Below are 25,383 nucleotides of genomic sequence, written 5' to 3' on the forward strand. Positions count from 1 at the left end.
ATAACAATAAGGAATGATATAAAACAGCAATGAGTTGTTTAGTACGGAAGTGTAGGAAGTGTATAACTACTTTTGGGACACCCTGTATTTATCTTTAATTGCTATAGCACTATTGTTTATTTTCTTGTAGTTAATGAGGATATGTGCCTAAATAATTGTAGTTTTATAGTATTATTATGTACAAGTTTGCACCATAGTGTGTATGTGCCGGTGATTGTGTACCAGTCTTTTGCCTACCGGGGGCCACGGTGACTCAGTGGTACAGCGTTCACCTCTGGTGCATGGAGTCCTCGGTTCGCGTCAAGTAAAATTTGTGGTGGACAAACAACGTGTGCGTGGGTTTCCTCGGGATTCTCCTGTTTCCTCCCACTTTCTTCATTTCACCATTTCATCCATTTCTCATCATCACCGTCTCCTTTAGCCTAGCCGGCATACCCATGGGACGTGCAAGCCCCCTTTCTTAGAGAAAATTATGCGGGTGTTAGCTATTTGCTGTTAGCTTTTCTCTGTTTTCGTATATGACTTCGTATAATATGCTAGTATCACATTGTACTTGGAGAGAAGTAACCATGGGCAATGGTAAAATAAATAATCTGAAAAAAGTTCGTGATGACATGGTACAGTTATTAGGTGGTAATGTCCCTGTATGTAAGAAATTGCACATGATTTTTAATGTGTAAGACAGTCAGGTAAGCATGCACCCTACAGTGACCGTCTATCAACATTTACTAAGGGAACAGAGTGGGAAAAACTCAATTAAAAGTGATAGACAGAAGATCTATTACAGTGCTAGCATACACTGTGGTACATCACGTAACTGCATTGATTCCAGTATAGCGATACCTTTGAAGGTAAGCACACGAAAACGTCTCAATGCTTCAAAGTGCCAGTTTGATTTTCCTATAACAAGATCGTTCACCATTTCGTTGACATTTTCAGGGGTTTTGCGTCACGTTGAACAACTATACTATATCAGATTTGGTTCTACAGTTTCCTAACTATATTAGCTCCTAGCGGGAATGAAACCCGGGTCTCCTGTCCGAAGACGCGTACGCTAACAATATAGCCTCGACGAAACTCGTACAACATTTTACTTAGTACTACCTTACTTGTGATACAGGTTTCCTGTGCTCTTCCTACGTGAACGAACAAGCACTGCAAGTTTGAGTAAACACAAGTCGGTTTAAAAAGTTAGGTATTGGTATTAGAATGAGACAATTGTCCCATTCCTTCTGGAGAAATAAAGTGGAGTAAGGGATTATCTTACTATTTCTAGGCAAATAAAGTGGAATGAGGCAATTGTTTCACTCTTTCTCGGGAAATAAAATGGGACAGCGACAGCGTGCCTCCTACGTCCCATTTTTCTTGTTCTTCTCTTCATCTTCTTCTTCGTCTATTGTATTATTATTATTATTATTATTATTATTATTATTATTATTATTATTAGTAGTAGTAGTAGTAGTAGTAGTAGTAGTAGTAGTAGTAGTAGTAGTAGTAGTAGTAGTAGTAGTAGTAGTAAATTCATAACTAAATCTTGTTTTATAAGAATACTAGCTGAAATATCCATTCTTCGCACGAGTTAGATAAAATATCTTTATAAACAAACTGAAGAACGAAACGAAAAAATATCGGTAATTTCTCTGAGACTCTCTGGTTCGAAATTTGAAGAAAAACGCCTCTGGCTCCCAGCCGATGGGGGCTGTGTTTGGAAGTCAACGTCTCTTGGAGTGTCACCATTCACCTCAGCGGCCGCGAAAACTATGGATTTGACACTAATATCGGTCATTTTGAATTATTTTTACATGTCTTCCCCTCAGGTGATCCCCGGCCTGCATACCATGGTAGCTGGATTTCTAAGTCATCGCTAATGTAAGTGTCACCATTGACCTTAGCGTCCGCGAAAACTGAGAATTTGACACTAATATTAGTCATTTTGGATTATTTTTACATGTCTCTGTATCCCTCCATCGGTGACCTCTGGCTTGCAGCCGAATATGGTAAATTAGGAAGTTAATGCGATCAAAGTTTCACCATCTCAGCGACGCGAAAACTATGAATTCGACACTAATATCGGTCATTTTCTACTACTTTTACATGCCCCGGTAAACACCCCTCCCCCGAGTCCCCAAGATTCGAATTTTGTCTTAGTCTGGGGCCTGGACCAAGGTATCCGTGACAAAATTTGGTAACTCTCGGCCCACTCGTGTACTCCCCAGGCCACACACAGACAGACACACACACAAACAAAGTCTTTACTTTATTTATTTAGATGCTAAACAAACCAAACAAACACGAACCTTCTTTCTATATTTTTCCTGGTTCACATATGATGACACAATAATTAAGTCCTAACAGTTAAAGAACTAGAGCAATCATTGGTGTACTTGTAGCTCGTTATGTGTCAGCAGCAAAGAACATATGATGTTGATGAGATGCATAGTTAGAAAAACAGCAGAAACCACATGCAAAAATCTCTCATCTTCTCATTTACCACTAGAAGATGAGAAAGCTGTCCGTCACTAATATGGTTCTTCTGTGGCATGTGTTTCAAACAGCTGTCTCATAAAGAGGAAATAGGTTTTGCTAAGTATCATAGGGAAAAGTGTGTTTGACACTAAGCTCTTTTAGAATACTCACCTTTTCTCCTTATATATAGCTGAGTACTAGAGTTTAAAAGTCTGTTTGATGGTAATGATCAACAGTTGTTTTTACATAAGAAAAAATCCCTCGGTTTTCAGCAAATAATTTCCCTTTAATTATGATCTATTTGTTTAAAAAAAATGGCCGAAAATTTCCCTCTGAGGAGAAAAATTTCCCTTCGTTTATCATCACTGCTCTTTCTTAAGAGAGCAGGTTGTGTTCAAGGGCTTCTGTGTCACCGCTCAGAAGAATAAGAGTCAGGGGAGGGGAGATGGGGGAGAAACGTAGCTAAGGAAATAATGATTGGGCGACGACGACGAAAGGAGGTCGCACAATGAAGCACTGAGGCAAGCCACCAGAAGAATCCTGAAGGCAACTCCAGGAAAACGAGACTAGCGAAGAAAAATGAAGGTGACATTCCCCCATTTCAGCAACAGAAAGGGTTTGGTTGCTTATTTTCACTTCAATCTCCTTTGTGTCCTTTCCTCTCTACCACACACACACACACACACACACACACATATACTTCTACACTCTTCCTTATATCTAATTCTTTTGGTGCATTCTTTTCTTCCTTTTCTCCATCTCTTTCTTCTCTCCTTCTTTGCTTGATATTTCATTTAACTTCTCGCTGTAGGTGAAGTACTCTACCATCTTATTTCTCGCTCCCTCTTGTCTCATTGCCTTAATATTTCATTGTCTAACTTCTTACGGAGTCTTCCTAAGATTTGTCTTTCGTTTTTTTCTTCTTCTGTACTCTCTATAGAATCCATTCCTGAATTTTTTTCATCTCTGTACGCACTCAGAAACTCTTTCAGCGCAACGAGATAGCCATCTCAACTACGCTGAAGCTACAGAACTAACTTACTGGTGAAAATGTCTAGAAGCTACGTACACACTTTAATGTACCAAGTATTATATATATATATATATCTTGTACACGTTTAAGGGGAAAATAGTTACACAAATTTACTACATGACCCCAAACTGTCGAGAACCAAGAAGCAATTTTGCTGCACGTAAAGTACATCCTATTTTGTGAAGCTTCTTGCTGAAAAGTACATGAGTATTGAAACAGAGTATTACATTAAGCCAAAATTTGGATTACCACACTTGCATTGAGAAACATGCACTATGAAAAGGTAATATTTCTAATCTAGAGGTTCCTTTGGAAAATGCCTGTATTTTTTCCGTATGACATAGAAATCTCTATATTTTACATTCGTTTAATTTAATTTAATTTATTTATACTTATTTCTTAATGATAAGTGTTAAAAACTATTAAAAGTAATGATTTTTATAAAACACTCTGAAAAGGAGAAAATTATTATAATGGTAGGGTAAAGTAAAGAAATTCTCTTTCATCATTGAGATTATAGTTTTTGTTATAAAATATTTTGATATTCAATCAATTCTGTTTCTACTATATAATAATATTAATTAATAAACCCTAGTTGTCTCTTTTACTAATCTTACACTTCGAACGAAAAAGCTATTCTTTTTATTGAGTTACATTGTGCAAGGCAAAAATAGATTCTTTTCTCTTATTACTAACGAAAGGAAAGTTAAAATATTTTGTGAATTATTTGTAAAAGTTACAATTTGTTAATATAAAGTCAACAAAATGCCTAACAGTCTTTCAACAATCAATGTTTTGTGAGTGTTTGGGATGTGTTAGTGCTCAATAACTGTTTCTAAATAATTAATTTTCCGGTAGCCTGCAGCGAAAATTATGAGGAAATAATGGAATATCATCGGGCTACGTACTTGTATGTATGCACAATTTGAAATTTCTAGCTTCTAACAAGCTTGATTTCCCTAAGCTCCTAGATATATGTACAATATTTTTTCTTGTGTCCGATCCGTCCGTCTGTAAGATATAAAGACCTCAAGGACTATTTGAATTGTCACCATCGATATTGGCCACGAAGTAGAGGATCAGAAGCTAGGTATGTTTCAATATTTATCTAAAATAGAGTAAAAACAAAGAGAGATACTGAGAACAGTTTTTTTTAAAAAAAAAAACATCAATTTATGTTCTAAGGGTAGACACCATCTTCTCTCTTAACCCTCTACTAAATGGAAAGTGGCATTAATCATTTCCATTTTTAAAACGTTACTCTAGAATAAAATGGTAGTAGATAGCAAGAAGTCGTCTTCTGCAATCAATTAGACGTAGCAAGAATATATTAGTTATTCACTCTAATCTGTCTACTAAAATCGGAAGTGGTAGAAACGAACTACTACTTTCGGATTCAATATTAGTTGCAGAAACTATCACAACGTGCAAACCAAACTCTTTCACGTGGTGCACACGTAATACTGGTACTTGCTAGTACACAGTGGCGTATTTAGGGGAGCTTCCCGGCTTAAGCCCCCCGAAATCTTACTTACTATAGTAAAGTATATGAAATATCTTGCAGAATTTTCACATTTTCAGGCAAAGCCCCCCCACCAAAGTTAGCAAAGCCCCTCCCGAAACAAAATCGTAAATACGCCACTGCTAGTACATATTTGTAACTTTAGTTGCAAGATTTTACTCTTACAAGCATAAATGGATGTTAAATAAATATATTCTAAAATATAGCTATGATAGTTACATGTGAAGTATAAATCTATCCCTATATGATGCTTAATTTAACAGATAGACGTTTACTTTATCCAAACATAAATATTTTACATATACAGTATTTTTTTGAAATCTAGATAAAATTGGTTTATCGCAGTTGTGTTTCAAATGTGTATTACAATGATATAAAAATGTGAAATTTCTCTAATGTGTAGGGCCTATTACAAAATTCCTTGAGACCGTATACAAACTTTTGACTAAGCAAAACATTATATGTTATGTCAGGTAATCCAATTTAAATATAAGGAACATGGGTAGCTCAGTCTTAGAGCTCCTATCTCTGATGCGTGGAGTCCCTGGTTCTATACCAGGCCAAGTAAGTTTATGGTGGACAATATCATGTCCATGGGTTTTCTCGAGGTTCTCTCGTTTTCTTCCACTTTCTCATTTCACCACTTCTACCACCATCATTCACATGCTTTAATCATTGTCTCCCTTAGCATAATGGGCATAATCGTGGGACGTTAAACTGAAAGATTTCAATTCATTTGATTCCAAATTTAAATATTAGAGCACTCACCCAAAAGGCGATCACAAGTTTTCCAACTACTTACCCTCAAAATTACAATACGTCTGTAATAATGTAGAAAAGAATCTATAAGTATGTGTGTATGTATTGTATGTATGTATGTATCTGTCTATGTAAGTGTCTGCCATCAGATTATCGTAAAGAAGTCACTTAAAGCTACCAAATTGTTGTAGACAGATAGATCTTCACCAGGCGTTATTTTCATATTCGAATCGAGTGGAGATTGGGAGCTCAACATTTATGTACAAAATTATGTATATTGAACTCTTGTGCCTATCAGGTAGGGAACCAAAACCGGTATTAATGCCATTTAGGTTGCATATATTTCCGGGGCTGCACTGCTCGTCGTTACATATTTCACACATTTCTCTCGTACGTTCAAAGATGTTGCATAAACATTATTGTTTCCGTGCGAAGAACGGGTATTTCTAGTAGTGTATACGTTAGTATACTGTAAAGGTATCTTAAACTTGAAGACGCTTCGAACATCATTTAATATTATTGAATGGAGCTAATTTTTTCCATTGGTTACAGTGGTCTGATCTGTAGTAATTTTAGGGAGATCAGACAAAAAAAAATCGGAAATCGAAAAATAAGAATCGTTTTGTGGGTATGTATCTCCTTCGAACCTTTAATAGACAATTAAAGAACTAAGTCTCTGTTCAAGACATGTGGCGACATCACATCAGCAATCTTTAGCCACATCTAAACAACATAATACTTTGTAAAAATTTCCTATGCACATGGGGTGAGAAACGTTCGGATTAAAGCCAAGTTAACTGTTGTTTTATGGGGTTGTATATCAGGTCCAGACTAAAGTTTTTTTTAATTTTTTTTAATCAGAGAAAGAGAATATTGTTACAGTTCAACGGGATGTTTATCTTATAGACGAGATTATTTATCTTGCTCAGATTATTTGTTTGACCCTTTCCTGTTAGAATTTGCTTTTCAGTCTCTTGTTGGAGATATAACAGAGACCTTTACTCATAGTTATCTTTATGATGGACGCTTCAACAGCAATTTTTCAAGCTAGAAATCGCAACCTCTTCTATAAATCTTCTGTCAATTTGTCCTACAATTGTTGGGTGAATTCTGCCGTTCGGCGACTATCGGAAAGTCGTCTATATGTTTGCATAAGAGAAACGATTTCGCAGCCTCTGTTACGTCTCTGCATTTCACGCCGTGTCGGTTGTGCGGAGTTTACGCAGCATTGAGAAGCTGCCTTGATTGCTTATTTTAGACACCCGGCACGACTTATCATGATGTAGTGCAGTCTTTTCCAATATTCCGTTGGGATAACGGTGGCTCAGAGGTAAAGCGTTCAACTCTGGTGCATGGGGTCATTGGTTCGATCCCAGCACGCGCCAAATGAGATTTGTGGTGGACGAACATCGTGGTGGGCGTTTCCCCCACTTTCTTCATTTCAACATTTCATTCATTTGTTATCACCACCATCTCCTTTAGCGTATTCGAAATAACCGTGGACGTAAAACGTAAAGATTTCATTTTTCCAATATTTCGTTGGCTTTCACTAGTCCATTGCAGTTTCTTTTGGCATCATATGTGTGTCTGAAACAAAAGTAACAATATAATTAGAGTTACCATGCCACTACATATTTATTAACAACATAAAAAATGCCCTAGCGTAGAATATTATATTTTTGATCCTATAAGAAGTGTTTCAAAAGAATAGTAACAGCGTTACAAGGAATTAAAAATTTGTCTTTGAGTGGAAGGTTTTGTTATAGAAAAAAACTTATTATGTAAATATCATATCCAATCACATTAGATAGTTTTCAATAGACATAAATTCATTTACAGAAATTTGATATCTCAAAGCGTTCCGGAGATATGAATAGCATTGCTAGAGATTCCTATACTGCTAAAAATGACTTAAAGTATCTGTGAAATATTTTAATAATGATTGTTGAAGTTCATATCTCCTTTTTTTGTAACATTACATTTTTTGGTAGTTGTAATTACCATAAATTCTCGAATTCTTGAAATTACAAGCTGTTTAATTAATTGTGTTTAGTAAATAAAATATTACGTCGAATCTAAGAAGTTTCGCATACTTACTCTGAAGACGACAGGAATCCAAATAAAACTGCAATGTATTAATATTCAGTAATGAAATTGTGAAGTCTCATCCCATTAGAAAATAAGAAGTATTTGTATATCTTGTGGTTCCCAATTTCCCAGCAAGCCACGGAAAGTGTAAGGGTTCTTTACATTGTCAAGTGAAATTTTGTTGGTAGTCTGAAATAAGAATTTGGTTTTAGTAACAGGATATACAGGTAAACTTATATTACACAGAATTTTTTCACCGCAGTAGAGGTATAGAAGTCTTCGGTAGAGATGATTGCTGTATTTTTATCTTCCTATTGAAAACAAAAATTATTTATTTATTCCTTTTGTTTCAATCTCCGTTGACTTATAGAGATGTTTCTGCCAGATCTGCAGAGCATATTATTATTAATTGACGGATTTCAACGATTCAAAATTAGAGTTTTAACACTTTAAGCATCATCTGCACATATTTTATGCACACTTGCTTCATTACTAAGGTCCATCTGCATATATATGTTATACAGACTTAACGTGTTAATCAATAGGCCAGTAAATGCTGGTGGCTCTGGTGTAAAACATCTGATTTTGGGGATTTGTAATAAAGTGTTACAGGATACTGTATGAAATTGAAACTGGGTCATAATACATAACTAAATTTTGCTTGATATTTGCCTCAATTATTCAATAGAAATGTGAACTTCACTTTACATAAAGTGTAAAAGAATTGAATAATGAAATTAACTGAGTTTGTAATATCTTGATTTCAAAATGAATGTTAATTTTTCAGGTGTATAATGAGAAATTTTGTTTCTCTTTCCAAATTCCGTCGTGCTTATACCTCATGTCATCACATCAATTCATTGCGTTATTACTGAAAATAAATAATTGTGCTGATAGCTGAAGAGTAACTTAAATAACATGCTAGGGTTTAGGTTAGGGTAGTTTCAATAGCAGTGATTTGATTTGTGATATCGAATGGTTCATATCAGAAATATTATTTATATAGTAATTAAAGCGAATATGAACAGTTTGATTACAGTCAGTCTTGTGCCACTCGTTTTCCATTGTGTACGCTGAAGTTCGTATTGATTCATTCATCTCAGTTATGTACTTCATTTATACACAATGATTAAAACATGTTGATGCATTACTCATTTCATATATTTAATGGTAATTAATGCATATTGCAAGATATGAATGTATTAGTACAGGATAATTTGGTCTCTGCCTAAATATTAATATTGATATATTATTAACTATGTGTAGATTGACAAAATATCTGCTCAATAATGATAATTTATGTTTATAATTAACATACTGTCTCATCAGCTAGACGTACCAAACGTCATAAGCTGTCTTTTGTATACAACCTAGCCTAGCTGGGAAGTGTTAACGTGCCTTCGAGGACATTGTGTAGCACACGCACAATCGAGACCAGCACGCATACGCTCTCACTGGGATTGACAGCGCTTTTCAGTGCTGGAGGGTGCACCTATCACTACCATCATTACATCTTATATCATCACATCATTCACTACACATCTACAAGCGTAACATATCCTTTCATTTGGGCATCAGCCCAGGGCGGATTTTTCGATGGCGGACCCACGGCTAGGATCAGGAAAACCGATGAAAGGCAAACATACAGGATTACCGCAAGTTTTAGCTGGACCAACCGCGAGCAACACGAAGGTCAGGACCCGCAGGGATGCAAGTCACGTTAGCCCCACTCTTAGTAAATCTCAGCAGCGGCGAGGTTCTCAAGCCTCAGTTGCCTCTGCCACTTCAGTTCTTTCTTCTGGCTCTGTTCGCAGCAGATCACCACATGCATCAGAACAGACACACAGTTATGCCGAACGGCTTCAACAATCTCCGCCTACAAAGAAACAACATCTCTCTTCAAATCCAGATGTAAGCCAAGTTCCAATGGACATAGCTACATCTTCGCATCATTCTGACGGGTCTACCTCACCTTCCGTTCACTCAATGTTACTAACTAATTTCGATGTAAAATTCAGTAATGCGAAGTTTGTCGCCATACAACTCCGCAAGTACCTCCCTCGGGCAGCTATATCAGAAATCGTCCATACGAGGAATGGTATCATCTTAAAAACTCCGGACCCAACTCTGCTCGCTACAATAAAAAACAAAGTGCCTATTGACACGTTTGGTTCCAATGCGAAGATTCAAACACTGAACTCTTCCACACGTAAGCAGCCTCCACCACCGAAACGATCCCCTTTGTTATCTGTTGTGATTCGGGGGGTTGACCCTTCTTATACAGATGAAGAGGTCCAAGAGGAGCTCAAGCTCGAAGGCCATACTATTACAAAAGTACTACGAATTCGAAACGACCAAGGCCCTACCTATATGGTTCGTGTTCTTACAAACCACCAAGACACAATTGATGAGCTATTAGCATCAGGAGCCTACATTTATAATCATAAACACCGAGTAGAGCCATCACGAACACCAGTTCCTATGCCTATCCGCTGTGAGAGATGCCAGGTTTACAATGCTCATCAGACATCAGATTGTAAAAACACAAGTAAATGTGGCTACTGTGCTGGTCCGCATAACACCCGGACTTGTAACAACTTGCAATTGCCACCAAAATGCGCCACTTGTAATGAGCAGCATCCGGCCTATAGTTATAAGTGTAAGGCAAAGCCGGACCCTATTCAGGATCATCCTGAACTCGTCGTTCCTTTGCGACCACCGACGCCAGCTCAAACCACTCCACATCCAATTGACGCTCCTGTTTCATTGGACCAGCTACTAACGTTTCTAACTCTAGCTCTGCAAAATATTCATCCTTTCATTAGGCCTCATATTCTACAACAAATCATTACAGCAGCAAAGACAACTTTCCATGTCAATTTTACAGCAACATATTCTGGCAATACTGTCCATTTCCATAAATCACATGCTACTACTATCGATTAATATCATGGCTTTAACTTTTCTCTTTCTCAACATCCGGTCACTACCAAAGAACAAAATTTTATTTGAACAGCTACTTCTCGAGGAGCATATAACAGTCTTCCTGCTTAATGAAACATTTCTTACCAGCTCTCGCTCTTGTCGTTTACCACGATATACCATGCTTCGTTCTGAAAATCCTCTACCTACACTTCGAGCCAATGGGGGAGTGGCCATAGGGATTTCTCCCCACATCCCTTTTCGCCAGCATCACTATACTACAACAGCTGTTCCCGAATACCTCATAGCCACTGTTTATTTCAAAAATATCATAATCACACTGGCAACTATATATATCAGACCAAACCATCCATTACCTGAGCAGTTCGTACCATATATCTCCAACACTTTCAATAGATATATTATTATGGCTGACTTCAATATGCATAGCCGCAGCGATGGCGACAGGGCCAATTTTGTTAACTTTATAACGACTCACACTACTGGAATCATTCTTGATCTTCCGCAAGCTACACGCCCCATCTCAAACACCAAGCCTGACATAGTCATCGCCTCAGCAAACCTTGTCTCACACTGCAATGTCGAAATCCTTGATCTTCTGGGCAGCGATCATGCACCCATCAAGCTAGTCTATAAACCATATTTAGCTGCAACTAGTTCTTCGTTACCATTGCGAGTGAGCTTGCGTTATGATAGAGCTAAATGGGATCAATATCGCACACACATTTCAGACCTCACCAGAGATCTAACCGACCCCACCACAGGCGACGATTTATATCAGACTGTAGACACCATTACCTCTGCAATCCAGGAAGCCAGCAACTTATACATTCCAACCACACAATCCGTTCCCTATCAACCCAAGCTTCCGCCTCAATACATCACTATGATCAAACGTTCACGACAGTTCTATCGAGAATACCTTCGCACTCGCAATCCAGAAGCACTCCGACATCACAAACAACTTCAACGTACAGTACACAACTACGTCAAAGCATATAAACTTCGCTCCTGGGTGAAGACATGTAACAATCTTTCCGAAACATCTCATCCTACAAAATTCTGGACTCGCTTTAACGCATTGTGTGGGAAATTCACTACTACGCCCTACCCTATTTTATTAGGCGACACACCTATTTCTACCGATCGTGATAAAGCGAATGCATTTGCAGATCACTTACAAGAAATTTTCACACAGTCATCTGACAACGCACCTCACGCTGCAGACAGGCTAAATACCTCATCGCCGCAACTTCAACCAAATATTACTCATATCTTACCTACTAATGCTGCTGTTTCTGCTCCCATCACTGTTAACGAAATCACTCAAGTTCTTAATAATAAACGAAATACTGCACCTGGTCTCGATAACGTAACATATCGTAATATCAAAGAATGCCCTATCTCGCTACTCCTTCTTCTTGCGAATGTTTACACATTCATACTGCGCACTGGCTTTTTTCCTTTAGCTTGGAAAACATCTAAGACGCTTATGTTTCCTAAACCGCACAAACCTCCGCAGAATATTACATCCTATAGACCTATCCAACTTACTTCCACCTTCAGTAAGATCTTAGATTCTGGTTAAAAGATTACATCTATTCATCGCCGATCATAACTTACTTCCCGTCACACAAGCCGGCTTTCGACCAGGCTTCTCTATCAATGATCAGCTACTCCGACTCACAACGCTCATTACACAACATTATAATTCAGCTCAACCTTCCTGCTTAGTGTTATTTGACTTGGAGAAAGCATTCGATAAGGTCTGGCATCTTGGGCTCATATACAAACTTCTCAAATTCCGGCTCCCTATCTCATATATTCGCCTCATATACAACTTCATTACCAATCGTATCACCTATATCTCAGTACGAGGCAGTTTATCACATCCTATTTTTCTCTTCTCTGGAGTACCCCAAGGATCGGCTTTATCCCCTTTATTATATCTTCTATACGTAGCTGATATGCCCCGATTACCAGATAAAGTCCATCTCTTCCAATACGCAGACGACACGGCCCTGCTAGCACTTGGAACAACTATTCAGCAGATCAGCACTTTCTTACAGACTACTATCGATCACCTCTACACCTGGTGTACTTCATGGAGGCTTACTATAAACGCAGCTAAAACTCAAGCGATAGTTTTCTTACCACCCAGACGAACTTCCAAATTCCGTAGAAATCCACGTAAACTCTCTCTACACGTTGATGGGGTGCCTATTCAACTCAGTAATACTGTTACATATCTTGGTATTACATATGACCGTCATCTTACCTGGTTGCAACATCTAAAAACCATTACTACTAAAGCCTATAATAGACTTAATCTATTGAAACGCTTGACTGGTACCACTTGGGGTCTTAAACCACATACAATACTAAATACGTACAAAGTATTCTTAAGACCAGTCCTCACATACGGATTTACTGCTTGATTAGCTGCCCCGACAAAATTCTACAATAAGCTTTTCATCCTAGAACGCCATGCTTTCCGTACAGCATTCCGTGTTAAGCTACCTAGTCCCACACAAGATCTGTATAATCTAATTACCTTTCCGACCTTACAGTACTACATTGAAAAACTGCGGCTCACATATATCACCAAGCGCTTCGAAACTCGTCATCCTTTACTTCAGGATACAATGCGTTACTTAGCACTTCATCCAACACCTCATCGTTACTATCATCCTCCACTTTCGCTTCTCTTCACATTATATCATTATACTCTACCACCACTAGATCCCGCTTTATTTATCATCACCGATTACGTCATTCATGAACATCTTCCTCTCATTCACCCATCATTTCCAGCACAGTGATTATCATTATTTACTAACATGGGCCTCATTCGTTTACATCATTGCCTAGAGCCGCCCCTAGGCTGAAGATAAGCTCATTTGTCTAACTAATATCACCCACGTGTTGTCCTGTGTATGCACCTCGCCACATCATTCACGCCCATTACTATATCATACTGTCGTGCATGCTATACCTATTCCTACGTTATGACCATCAATGTTCTTTGCTTATAATATTTGATTACTTCCTTATTTATTTTCCTATTAATAACAATCATATGTATGTAATGTTTCTTTTCATCTATTTATGTAATCTATCTCATCATAACTTTCGCACTTCTATTGTTCTCATGTTTTGCTTTGTTTTCTCACTTATATATTCTATAATTACCATATTTATATTTATGTTGTGTTCAATTATACTTGTTATTATGTTACAGCTCTTATGTTATTCAAACTACATCTACCATTCAAGTATGATTATGATCGAAAAGATCATAATGTCCTAGTTATAGTAATAACCAAATAAATAAATTAATAAACTACTCTTAGCCCATCCATACCTTACTCGTTACTATAATCCCTTCACTTCTCCCACCTAAGAGAGGGTGTAGCCCTCTAAAAGGGAGCTAGCCTATGGCTAGCACTTCAAAAAAAAATTTATAATTAATTACATTAAATGTTGTTATGCAAGGTTTGCTTAAGTAATGTCAATTTTTAATCCAGCATACTGAAAATGATATTGAAATGATATGAAACAATATTTTGAAGAAAAAATCATGAATATTGCATTTTGATCTAGAAATTGTGCATCATGAATTAATGCTGAGGTCTATTTCAATGGAATGTATGAAGTCTTCTGTCTCTTCGTATAGCTCACCAATTGTTACAGTACTTTGCTGTACTCACCAATTGTTATGTTGTAAAATAGCAGAAATTGAAATCTAAACATATGACTGCGAAAAATTGACAAAACTACAGTAGTAACACACTAAGGGAATACACTTAAAATGATATAAAATCTGAATAATTAGAGTGATCAATTGAATTTATGTGCTCTATAGGCAATTAGTTAATTTATAATCCATCTGAATGCATACCTGAAGTGCTTATTCTAAAATAGATGATGTAAGCAGACGATAGAAAATTTTCCATGTATTTCTTATAAGTTTTTAATTTACAATCAACACATGATTCTTTTGTTTCTCTAAATAAAGTAACAAAAATCAAAAACATTAATTCGCGTTTTCTTACGTTGATTGAAAGGGGACTAAGGTAAATGAAAAATACAATATAGTAATATTTAAGTATAATAATAGTTAATTTATGTAGTAGTATACTATTGCATATAGTAATATTTGAGTAATAGTTAATTTTTTAATTTATGTAGTAGTATACTATTGCATATAGTAATATTTGAGTAATAGTTAATTTATAAATCGCTCTATTTGAAGGGATGATATTCTGAGACAAAGATTCTATAATTTTTCTGACACATTCAGTGGCGTATTTAGGGGGGTGACTTCCGGGCTTAAGGCCCCCCCCCGAAATCTTACTTAGTATAGTAAAGTAAATGAAATATCTTGCAGAATTTTCACATTTCCAGGCAAAGCCCCCCCCCCCCGAAAGTTAGCAAAGCCCCTCCCGAAACAAAATCGTAAATACGCCACTGGACACATTATTTCGAAATCAATGATTTTTGCCACAGAGTCGAACCATGGCTTAGCTGAGAACCCTACTGAAGCAAGGATCCGTCCGCTGGGCATGCTTAAATACTATATCCCCTCCTACTTCACTCCAAGACCAACCCTTCTCCGACGGGTTCCAGGGTTTTAGAGAAAGGAAAGTCTTGAAAGTAGAATTTCTTTAAAGAAATACGATCGCTAAAGAAAATGCTTTGAAATAGAAGTTCTTCCACATGCTCCACGGCTGAAAAAGGAAAGTATTTCTCTAATTTTGATTTTCTGGAAATAGTTGTACTGCATTTTGCTGCATAATTACTATAAAAGGAAAAGTAGATAGCTAGAAAAATAATTTGTAATTAATTAACGAAAACTATTGCCAAGTTACTCATTAAAATAAACTATTACTTTCATTAAGCCCTATAAAATTTACATAGAATTGTGCACAAATATTTTATTAATATATATTTTCTGTATTTATTTCTACTTGTTTTCATTATTTTATAATAGACGTTATGGTGTGGAGATTTTTGGTTCCCGAATTAACGGCTATCAACGTTGAGGTTTGCGTTTAGTCAATTTATACTTTAAAAAAAGTCCTAACTGATTTTTAAAACAAAAATGTACGAAACAAACTTGTGAACCGTTAATTTAGGAAATAAACAAACTAAGAAAAGGTTGAATAACTATATTGTAAATGCACTATTAACTTGTAATATCTCACTACATTTTTTCACCATGGTGATGATTCCATACCTCCACAACGTCTGCAGCTTGTCGTGACGAACAGTCCTCGTGCCAGAATGGTTGGAAAAGTTGGTCCAATGTTGACAGCTGATTATTTATTATATGTCACCACGCGATCCGAAGGTTGAAAACCATAGGACAAGTGTGAAGTGACAAACAACTGTATCTAGGTCGTCAACAGAATAGTATTCTGGAAAGTTAATTAGTTGAGCTGACGACAACGCGCTCCAAGTTTCTGACACAGATGTTGTTGCCCCGAGCCGAGTAACAAATAAATACGGTAAAATTTATAGATTTTTAGACAAATCGACATACATAACGCGAATGAATAGTATAGAGGTAATATAGAGGTAATAATATATTACAGTTTAATGGGAAGGGGTCCTGTGTTCTAGAACCTTGCAACCATGTTGGCTGTTTCTTACCATTAAATTAAAAATTGTAACTTACTTCACGTTTCTTTCCAGTTATTTGCTTACCACATTTTCTACAATTTGTTTTTAGATTTATTAAGCCATCACTTTTACTTACTTTTAATAGATTTTCCTGATAATCACCTTATTGTTTCACAAACTGTAATAATGTTACCTTATATCCAGGGCGGCATGTATGTATACCTGTAGCCATGTTTACACAACAAATGCTCATTACATTCCCACAATCCTACCATGGAGTAACCTTGCGCCAAGTAGTTACCTGCGCTTGCCAAATAGTTTCATGTTTAGAACTGCTTATATAAGAAAATAAGCACAACTTTCGCTCTCCTTATACATTATCAAGCACATAAACAAGCAAATTATTCATTTCTTCTCGGTAAATTTTCCAAAGTTTGCTAGAAACGGAAGACCAACTTTGGAACTTTACCCCAGATAAGTATTCCCTTCTTCACAGGTAGTTAAGATTTTCCACTAGACTAGGTTGGATGTTAGATTAGATAGGTTAAAACGCCATATAATTAGCTTCAATTGATTTACTTTTATGATTCTTCGGACAAGTAGATTGTGAACAACTCCATTCATAACTTCAGCTATCATTAATAACTTCAGCTATCATTCATAACTTCAGCTATTATAGCTTATCTCCATCTATTATAATTCAGTTTACGTTTATCATTTTATTAATTACTTTCAATAATTACTTATGTTCGTCTTATATAATTATTACTTAATACAACATGGTTATCTCATTTTAATTGCTTATTTAGCATAATTACATTTATTCATATCATATATATTTTTTTATTCCTTCATAGATTCATATAGAGATGTGTCCACAAACTACGGATAGCAGCAAAAGAACGTTGATATCAAAACTTGGCGTAGCCAACGTTTAAATAGAATGGTACCAGAGTTAGGATTATAACCAATCTTGTTCAATTTTACTGGAATTTTGATGAATTTTACTTATTTTAGATTATTATTATGATAACTACTGTTAAAGATATGACATCGAATCCAAGGAAGGCAGACAAGGACCCGATTGGGTCCAGAACATGATGGTGATGTTAACATTCATACCGTTACGAATCGGTATGTTAAAAACAGACAATTACCAGATAATTCTCAAATTAATTTAAAGGCCTGTTGATTTCTAATTAGTTTATGCCTTATTTGTTCTGTACAGTACGTTATACGTTTATATGTTATACGTTATGCGTTTATTAACTTTTAAATTGAAATTCATATTTAAGCGATGTATACCCATTCTTGATATTTTGTTTTATTACGATTTTTAACAAGGATGTTATAAATAGAGGATCTGCCCATATGTATCTTCATCCTATTAAATCGATGAAGCCAAAAAAAAACAACCGAGCAACGACACGTCTGATTGGCTACTCTCGTTTCTCCCATCGTCTGATTGGCTACTTTCGTTTCCGCCATGATTGCTGGCTCAAAACATTGCGATCCTATTGGGCGGAGTGGATAGAGTAGGGGTGGCGAAACTGTGACGTATGGCTTCAAGATTTTGTTGTAAGTGCAGATCCTCTATTTTATTAGATCCTTGATTTTTAAAGTGTTTTTCTTCTTCTTTTAGTTGAATGAGTTGGCGTGAAAATTTTGTGTCAATTTTTCCAAACTGTTATGTACATTGCTGACAAATCATTAAGAACAAGAACATTGAAAATAAACAAATGAGAAACGAAAATGATAAACAAAACAAGCAATTGGAAATCAAAATGATAGAAAATAAACTGAACACAGAAGATAATAATTGAAAAACATTTAACATACAACTTGTAAAGTTCTTCACGCACTTGTTATGACACGCAAACAAGCGGTGCATAACAAACTCATATTATAGACTTCCTGAAACCATTCAAAGGACAATATTTCTCAGTAGGAAAATTTACTAGCTTAGTAGGATTAACCTATGTCATTGATTCATTTTTTTGTTCTGTGAATCCATAAGCATCTTTTATCATTTCTGTTATTATTATTTAATTAATTTATTGTTAAATTGATTTTCAAACTGTTACAAAAGTTAATATTTGAAACAATGAAAGAAAACTTGAACCATTCCGCAAGAACATCTGACACATCTGTTTGAGTTTGAAATGTTGCAGAAACTCCATTTATCTTGTGATATTCTTCATTTTTGCTTGAAGAGAGAGAGAGAAGAAATATTATACTGACTGCTCCGGAACAGGATACTCAGAAAAAATATTATTTGCCCAGAATTGGTAATAGAGGATGATGAATGTCTTCATCACCCAGTGTGCAATAGCGAGAGATGGTCTTCACCTTAGATATCACCTCTCCATAAGAAATGAAGATTTAAGTTATGTTATTTGGTGAAAAAATAAAGTTGGCCATATACTGCTACGGAAGGTTATTTAATGTATTTAGCTTGAGTTTCCCGAACAAAGGAGCTGCTATAACATGATAGAATATAACTCAGCAGAGACTTTAGTAAAAGCAAGTGGATTATATTGAAGTTTCTTAATCTCTGTCTTGTTTGAGGATTTTATTTTTGAACTGTTGCAAGTATCATTCGATAGCACTAAAATCAATTGTTATTGTTTCTAAATAATGAATGTCTAACAGAATAATTATAATTATTTATACAATACCACTTGTCATAACCTTTATTCAGTTTTCAAGTAAGATTGTTTCACAATTATATATATATATATATATATATATATATATATAGTACTTGTATCGATTATGGCCCGGGTCCCTAATATGGCCCACCCACCATATCTCTGCAGATTTACGTTGGTGCTACTAGATGACAATGTAAACTATCTCCTCTAAGCTGCGCAAATATGTTTACGCTTGTCATGAGGACACAGTTCCTACTGTCATCTAGCAGCACCAACGTAAATCTGCAGAGATGTGGTGGGTGGGCCATATTAGGAACCCGGGCCATAATCGGTACAAGTACCATATATATATATATATATATATATATATATATATATATATATATATATATATATATATATATATATAATCACTTTACTTCGAAATACATTGGTAAGATATTGCTTAAGTATAAATTTTAAGTGGCACCAAGTGTGGATTTAAGAATCGATGTTATTTTTGTTAATAATTACGTTCAATATTATCAAATTTTCTTTTGGTTAAAAGTTCCAGTGCACTTTTTAAATTCAGACTGTACCGACAAGGTGTATTTTCACTTTCAGTGCTTTTCTAAACTTTTCTAAACAGAAGAATAGGATTATTTCTCACAATATAAAATTACTACTATACATATGAAGCAATACATTCTCTGTGGATTCGAAATTATCACCACTATTAATCATAACATTAATTGTATATGTTTGTAATACTCTTATAATTACTTATACAATTATACAGGATGGTCCGGAAGTGGGCGTACTCCCCTTTAGTTTCAACAGTACAACGTTAGTTATGGTATAATGTCTGTACACAGTTACCTTGAAGTCTTAAGTGTCATAAACATCGGTATGATCACCATACATGTCGTAACACGGCTGAATTCTGCGCCAAGTTCTCGCAGATGTTTTGCGGAGATACTCCAGAGTCACAAGGGTGAAGGCGTGTTCCACAGCTACTCGCAATTCCTGCGTTGTGTGATATCGAGTGTTTCTTACTTGTTGCTTTATGAAGCCCCAGAGAGCATTGTCTCGTATCGTCAGATCAGGACTTTTTGGAAGCCAGGCAAAGAGAGCTGGTGAATATGCACAACCTCTTTCAATCCAGCGACCAGGAAACGTCTGATTCAGGTAATTGCGAACGTGACTCGCGAAGTGCGCTGGTGGTCCCTCCTGCTGTAACACAACAGTGTCTTCGATACCATTTTCTTCTAGTTGAGGAACCAATCACTCATTAAGCATCTCCAGGTAAGAAAACACCAATTAGGGGTACGACCACTTCCGGACCATGCTGTAGAATAACAGCAATCTCTATATTGCAAACCTTCCATCAATCTTCATGTTAGCATTTGAATATTTATAATGTTTATTCTTTCTTTAGCTTCCATAAAAAAAGTTATATACTGTCTTATATATAAATTCATGCCAACAAACAACATTGTTTAAATACTACAAAATTCAATTGTATCTAACTAACTCTATGACCTATGGAACCCAGAGGTTCAATGCTGCGTTCACAAAAGCTCTCCATTGACTTCTATCCCTAACCAACTGGATCCAGTTTCTACTTTGTATTCCTATTTCTGCGAGATCCATCTTAATATTATCCTCCCACCTGCGCCTAGGTCTTCCTAATGGCCGTTTCCCGATTGGTCTGTCAGTCAATACTTTGAAAGCGTTCCTACTTTCTTCCATTCTAGCTATATGACTTGCCCACTTAAGCCTCGTAGACTTGATGACCCTAACAATGTTTGGTAAACCGTATAAATTGTGTAATTCCTCGTTATGAAGTTTCCGGCATTAACGTTCCTTTTGGGTCCGAATATTCGTCTCACGATATTGTTCTCAACTCAGAGTAAATACAATCGTATCAGATTATAAAAAATTAAATTAATCACAAACTGAAAAACCAAAATTGCACGATCATTAGATCGACATTGACTAAATAAAAGTGATTTGCTTAAGCTCTTGAGTTCTTATAAAAAATGATATTGATACTGGCATCGAATATAGTTTCCTAAACTACATAGTATCAGAAATAATAGAAAACACAAAAGTAAAAAATATTTTAAAGTAGAAAAATGTATCAAAGGTGATTAAAAGCTGTGTTAACTTGCTGTCGATCATATGCTCAGAACCTTCACCTATAACATGATTTATATAACTAAACCACAAGCAATCTCTATCTGACAACCAAGCTATCTTCACCTATCGAACAGTCTCTCCGGTTCGTCTTAAAATGTGAATTCAACATTCTGCCCGAAATGTTTGAAATAACTTCCAATCCACCTCTTACAACTTTTTATATTCTTTCTTTCCTCAACTACTTTCTATTTTATTTTACACATATCTAACTGCGATCAGTCAAAACAATTCATTCTCTCCCTGTCAATTCTTCTTTACTAACTCTATTATTTTCTTCTTAAGTGCAAAAAACTCCATTTCTAGAATATCTATTTTCTCTTCTTTATCTCTTCCATTGATCCACAAGTTCTAGTATCTTAAAGGCTCTACCTTGCTCCCATAAACAATGTTTTCTTTTAAACCTGACAACTCCAACTTTGTATCATCGACGTTGAAGTTTTATTATTTTTTCCTCTTTTTCTTCTTTTTGTTGTAATACTTTTGATATTTATGTTATATCCTTGACATCTTTTTCTTTACAACTATTTCTTATTGACTTGCAATCGTCTTCTTCTTTCCTTCTAAATGATTGTTCATGAAGCTATGTCCTCTTTGCTCCTTGCATTGTTAACTGTAGTAATTCTAACAACAAATTGGATACTTTCCAAATATCCAATCTATGATATTTAAATAATGATAACAAATTAAATCCTTCTCAGTCGGTTACTAAGTGGGATGTCAATTGATCACATTCAAAGTGTATTCGACTTATCCACGCTCCGAAGATCCACCATATATCCTACAATTCTCCACTTGACGATGAATCGTATCGCTTGCCTTTTTTCTGTCTACAGGAATAAGCAAAATGATGTTTATGCTTGTACTAAAACATTGTTTTCCATATGCGGTACAATTACCATAATTATGACATTTCCTACCAGGGGCGCCCGAAGAAAATTTTCTAGCGGGGCTTATCTCCATGATTGCCATATTATGTCTGGTATTTCTGGTATTTAATATACGTGGTTTGCTATATTACGCACATATTTTCGTGAGCCCCACCCTGCCCTCCCCTTCGGACCCCATGTTTCCTACATCTACTGCACTTGAACCTTCTCCGTTTAAACGACTGCTGGTGAAAGAGCTTAAATAAGTACGTGTCGTATTCCTATACAAATTGCAAAGAGTTGGTGAAGTATAAAATAAGTTATATTGACCGGGGTATTTAGTTGACAGTAATACAAGGAGAGATTTAGGCAAATCCCGTCGGGAGCCACGAGACTCGGTCATTGACCCCGGATACTTAGTATGGCATCACAGTGAGCATTGCCCTTTCCTTTAGGGGGGGTACGTACCACTTCCTCATAATTCGGGAGGGATTGAATTGGTCCACGTCTTTAAATTTGCGAATTTTCTAGGAATAAAAATCCATCCGAATGACGTCCCTCGGCCGCCAATTTGACTTATCAAATTTCAATATATTACAGGAAAGTAATCATTTTCTTTCAGGAATAAACTTCTACGTCAATAGCGATACAGGACATTTCGCAATAACGCTGACTAAGTATGACGTTACAGCCGGGTTTTCATGGCTGAGCCAGAGAAGCATCACTTCTAATTTGCAAGTTCTCAACACATACTCCCTCCTTCCAAATTACACAACACAACGACATTGCCAAGTGGTAGAAACAACTACGGGTCAGGTGCAGGGTAGCTGACCTTTGACACAACTACGGGAAACACAGAGGTATGTCCTGTGGTCTAAAACGTAAGACCCTCAGCAAAGAACCTGTTCACAAGACCAAGCCCACACACAGACATAAGACTATAAAAAACAGGATTATAAACACTCATGTTAGACCATAAATAACGTGAAAAATCTTGAACAATTCAATTTTTAAGTTTTATCCTATTGAAGATAACAACACATGCTCATTCAAAGGAACTACAGGGATACGTTCCTGGCCTAAGACAACCATGCAAGAGAATTAGGTACCCATTCATAGTGGCAAGTAGCTATACATAAATATTGGTTAATTAACATACATCCTAGCACCTAAGGGGGCCAGGATTGCCAACCCTATCCATCAAAGGAAAACAAAAGGATATACGTATACTTGATCTTAGATATCCATAAAGGAGAGAGAACCATAAATATGCATAATATGGAATAAATAACGTCTAAAAATGTTGAAATTTTCAATTTTTATTCATACAAGGGAAAGAGCTAGGACCACAATTTTTAAAGGTATATACATACCCCTTATGAAATATACGTTTATTATGCTACTTATAGAAAGAATATTACAATAAAATTTTGGTATTATAATTACAGTGTTGCCAAATATGGTGGTTTCACTCAGAAATCACTGGGCAATATTTGCCATTATATTTTTTCTATATTAAGTAAACATATTGCTAAATATCTTGTGATAGTAATATAAAACAGTAATATCATAATAATATAATGGGGCAACATTTACAGGGTCGCCAAATGTTGTGGTTCACCTTGCAACCACTAGACCATATATCCACCATTACATTTGCTTATAATACAGATCAAAGCAGCTCTTGGTTTTTGTTATACAGAGACCAACTATAACAAGATTACATTTCTTATCAAACGAAAAAAATAAATTGAATCAGCTGTTATGAACATCCACTGGTGGCGCCAGTAGTGACGACTACCGGTACTAATTTGTACTTACAAGGAAAGGACATGAACATGTCATCCGGACATCCGAATCAAACCTAGTCCATTCGATAAACATAATAAAGATGTGTTCATGCAAAAAAAAAAAAAAAAAAAATAGGTGCCATAGACAACAGTAAGTCCCAGGGGCCCATTAACCCTGTTAGTATAAAGAAAATTGTAGACTCACAGTGAAATAGCTATTGCATCAACACTGTTCATTGGAAAGTCATGGCTTATAGTTCATTCTCTTCAGCATGAAACAAGCTTTCCAGAGATGCTGTATATTGAGCTCACAATGTACTTGAACAGCAAAATTGAAAGAATGTCGAAAAAGTGTTTCCAAAAATCCCTACCATCAAATTTGGATCGCTTTGTAGTGGCCCCGGGTAAAAGCACACAATCCAATGCATCTCGGAAAATACTACGGGAATTATAAAATGACTGTGCCAAGTTTCGTATTAATAGACGAAATAGATATGAGGGAAAAGCTCGTATAACAATACACATTTTCTTTTATATCTGTTCCGTATATCAATACAAAACTTGGTGCATTTATTTCCTAACCATTGTAGTAATTGCTGTGCGCTGGATATTTTGTAATGGGTTCACTAACAGATTGAGTCCAATAAATTTATTCATTTCCTCAGCCTCAGTTGGTTTGAAAAAATTAACCCTCGAAGTTTTGAGCTGCATACAAATTTGTTTCAAACCCTAATGTTTTCATAAAGTTATGGCCAAGCAGGGAGCTACACATTGCGAAACATGTCTCAATGTCAAGAAAAATATTTAGATCACATTAATCTGAAAATCCCACTCCTTCAGCGCAGAATAGATCATGCACCCATTAAATACTACCATTATATCCATCACTCTCAGAAACAACACTACCAGTTTACCATTCGGCAACACAGCCATCAACTTAGGAAGTACTATAAGTTGGGTCGATGGGTCCCACATGATTTGACTCCCGATCAGAAGGCAACTCAAGCAGATACCAGTGTTTCTTTGATGTCTCGTCTGAGGAAGGAGCTATTTCTGGACAGGGTGTTGACATGTAATGAGAAATAGGTTCTATACGAAGCTCCACGATAGTGACATCATTGGTTAGCATGCCATGAACCGGTTGCAAAACAGCCGAATCCAACATTTCACCAGAAGAAGGTACACCTATGTGTTTGATGCGCTGCTCGCGGCATCGTGCATCGGGAACTGCTACCAGCTGATCAGAGAATCAATGCACCTGTGTACTGTCAGCACTTGAGCCGTGTTCAAGAAACATTCAAAACTCTGGAGCCAGCACTATGAATCGCAAAGGGGTCTTGCTGTTACAGGACAACGCTAAGCCCCACGTGGCCAGGATGACCCGGAACACCATTCTACGCCTTGGATGGGAATCACTATTGCATTCGCCATATTCCCCAAACATTGCACCTTCCGA

The sequence above is a fragment of the Thermobia domestica genome, chromosome 16, assembly GCF_964235325.1.
Source record: "Thermobia domestica chromosome 16, izTheDome1.hap1.1, whole genome shotgun sequence".
Classification (NCBI taxonomy): Eukaryota; Metazoa; Arthropoda; class Insecta; order Zygentoma; family Lepismatidae; genus Thermobia; species Thermobia domestica.